Raw genomic sequence first — 3,732 nt, 5'->3', positions numbered from 1 at the left:
TTAAATTTTTATTAAGAAGTAGTCAAAGTGCGTCGAAGTATGCATGATTACAAGAAAATTTGCTTCCACATAATACACACCTTGTATGTTACACTCTGCATGTTATATTTACATCAACCACGATACATCACAACTCACCTCGGTTCCGTGCAATACAATTCTGATTTATTTATTCGTATTAGGACCGTGATACGCAATAATATTAAAAAATCGGGCCATCGCTAAGAAGCTTCGAATATATCTAAAATTCTACAAAAAATTCAACAAACGTCTATAGGAATAATTTTCCGAAAAGGAGACAACCAAATTAACGGATATTTGCCACGTTACATTTCTTAAATTGGTGACTAAATCACTCACACTCCTGTTATTTTCAAAATATTTTCCACCTTCGAACAAATATATAATTACAAGAATATGTGTGTTACGTTACGCAATATAGAGCAGGCAACCGTGAAATAACTCACACCGCTGCACTACTGCGTGCGGTCACGGCGCCGCACGGTCGATTCTGCACAGGGAAAATTTAATGCGGCACCATTACCATAAAATTATGGTCTGCCGCGGCGTAATGATGGATTATGAAAATATCGGCGCGATAAATTTGCACGCTACACGATGTTTACACACGCGAACGTTACTTTTCGTTCATCAGCGGGCGTCCACTGCATCGATCGGCGTTTTCCACCGCGGAAAATCGCGTTCGAGTACGTTGACGCATAAACTAACATAAATCTAACACAACATTCCATTCGCACTGACTAATATATATTTAAATGTTTCAAAAGTTTTTTTTCTGAAAATTAAATCTTGGACTAACTAAATTATTGATACAAAACCGTTTAAAAGTTAGACTAAAGATTTAGTACGTTCCTGAAATCTGAAACATAAGGATGTATAATCTCTGAAAAAGTGACTGGAATTGAAAATTTACATTTTCCGTATAAAGATGAATGTTATATAAATATGAAACAATAAGGTCAATATTTATATTTAACAATACAATTTTATAGCTTAAATGAAAATTTTCTCATTTTATCTTAATTATTTTTTTATATCATGTCTATCTATTACCTTCTCATTGAAATACTTTTACTTCCAGATTTTAAATCGCTGCTAATTTTTTTGTATTAATTTCACACAAATTCAAAATAGAAAAATCTGTAATAATTTTTTCATAATTTTTTTGTTTTATTAAAAAATACATGTAACACATCTTTAATTCGTTGAAACTCTTCAATTCGCTTACAAAAGATTCGGTGATATTAATAATTCTATATAAAATAATATAAAATATAAATAATTCTATATAAAATTTTATATAATCTTTTTTCAGTTTCACATCCACTAATTTTCTTATATCTACATTTCTTGAGACGCCGACAAAAAAAGGTAGATAAATAATATTTAAAATATGTAAAGATATAAGATATGTAATTTCTAAAAAAAATAGTGGTGACAGAAGAGTGTTGCAAATCTAGACATAACGATGTATAACTGGGGCGCTTTATATATTGTCGGGACAATTTTGGGGGGTTAATAAAGTGGTTTCGCAACAGTCGTCGTCGTTAGGTCTCGCCTACAACGACGTGTTTTCGGATGCCATTGTGCCGCTCGTTTGACGGCATATTTGCGTTCTGCACGGCGAATAGAAATTTAAGAAGGGCCCACCGGCAGCTGCACGCGCCACGGGGTTCGACTCCGTCGTTGCGTTTCCCCGGTTTGATTCTCTTGTCAGGATTCCCGATTGTCCGGAGGTGCTCGAGCATCAGCGAAACTCATTCTCGAGGAAAAATAATTGCGCGCAGCGAATTGCGAGTGTTGCGAGCGAGCACGCGTGAGCTGAGCAAGCGAGTGCATTCAATTAACAATATTGTGACTTAATGTTTGGCCGCTGCGCTTGAGCGAACGCATCGTTGCGCATCGAGAATGGCCCCGAAGTTTTTTCCCAAAGGAGTTTCTCTTATACTTGTTGGGGAGATCGAAATAACAACCGTACGGAATCATACAAAAATAATAACAATATAATAATGGAAATATAGAATAAAGAATTTTAAAAGTTTACTTTAAAGAGTGAGCTTTATTTATTTATTTTTTTTCCTAAAAAAATATAAAGTATATTTTTTCTAATAATCCATATTTATTCTTCATTAGAATATGTATGCGTAAAATTTAAAATATAAAAAAGTATAACAAATGTAATAAAAAGCCTAACAAAACTAAACACTTTCTCTTGAAAATTGATTCGGGGCATGAATGACCCATCCTATGTAATAAAAGACCGGAAAATCGTTGTAAGCATTGAAGGTTAAATTGAAAATGTTGAGATATAACGTGATGATATGAAAAAGATGTTTGTCTCTCAAAATATTAAGCTACTAATGTATTTCTTTTGTAGAATAGTATAGGTAGAATTGTTATTAAAACTGTTGCGCCAGGCCGATGTCAAACTAAAGAAACTTATGTCTTCAGGTTTACATTTGCAAATACATATTGGAGAAACGGAAGTCCTCATGTAGAAAATGGAAACTATCGAGATCTTTTCGAGATCGGTCCAATTTCGATCCCCAAACGGAGATCACGCGTTAAGTAACGTTCGTTCAAACGGCATAGGATCTATTTGTCGATCCTGGTCCTCGAGGGCGCGGAGAGTGCGATCCTATAAAAATACATTGGCGGATCGACATTGCGCCGCGACAATGGGACGTCGTAAATGGATTATTAGGCATTAGAATCGTAACACCTGAATTGATCGGACGATACGAGAGAGAAGAAGAGTACATCCTTGCAAGAGAGCGTTCCGCGGGACCTTCGTCATCGGGACGGTAGAGAGCGATTCCCATTTGACGCGTCCCGTGGCCCCGGAAAGCACTCTAGAGAAAGACCGTCCAGCTAATATTTTACCTGCGGTGCCGCACACAAAAGTGTTGACTGAGGCTCCCGTCGTCGCGGAATCCCGACGTCGGAAGTCTCGTATACACGAGATATTTGCGCAATGATCGCACCTAGCCGCCTTCTCGAGTGCTACCACCGGCCTTCGGGAAAGTTACGAAAATGTGGCACGGCCGAGTATTCTTCATCGAGAAGTAATCCCCGTTTGGCACATAGATCCTTGCCAGTGTAGAATTCTTCTTGCCTTCTTCAAACCCTCTTTTCACACGAGCGGTTCTAAATAAACCTGGTACTATTGTTGCTATTATTACGTGCTGACGTGGGACTGCTTTAATAAACATTATTAGATACATATTAGATACATATTGTTAGAAACATTAGAAAATAGATATTAAAATATACGAATATATTCTCTGAAAATAATTTTGTTAGGCATCAAAATAATTACGTAGGAATCCCAAACATGATGAATAATGCTGTAAAAAGTTTTAACATTCTATGTAACAAGTTTGAGTATCCTACATAATCATTTTGATGACAAAACAAAATTATTCTTAGATCTATATTTAGCTAAATTTTTTAATGCTTCAACAAAATCATCGTTTTCGTGTAATATTTATATATATACACACACATATATATATATATATATTATACATTTTTATTTTCATATAAAATGTGTTTGTAACTAGCTCAAAATTGCTTTATTTTCTTTGCACATTTGTCACAATTTATTTGCAACATTTGTGCGTTTACGGTATCCGCGTTGCAAATAGTTACAACACGTTCGATAATTTCTCTTCCATTGCGGTCAACTATTTATGTACCAGTCTTCTGTCA

Source organism: Mycetomoellerius zeteki, unplaced genomic scaffold (assembly GCF_001594055.1).
Source record: "Mycetomoellerius zeteki isolate Tzet28-1 unplaced genomic scaffold, Tzet1.0 scaffold106, whole genome shotgun sequence".
In the NCBI taxonomy this organism is placed as follows: domain Eukaryota; kingdom Metazoa; phylum Arthropoda; class Insecta; order Hymenoptera; family Formicidae; genus Mycetomoellerius; species Mycetomoellerius zeteki.
This window is presented reverse-complemented; position numbering follows the sequence as displayed.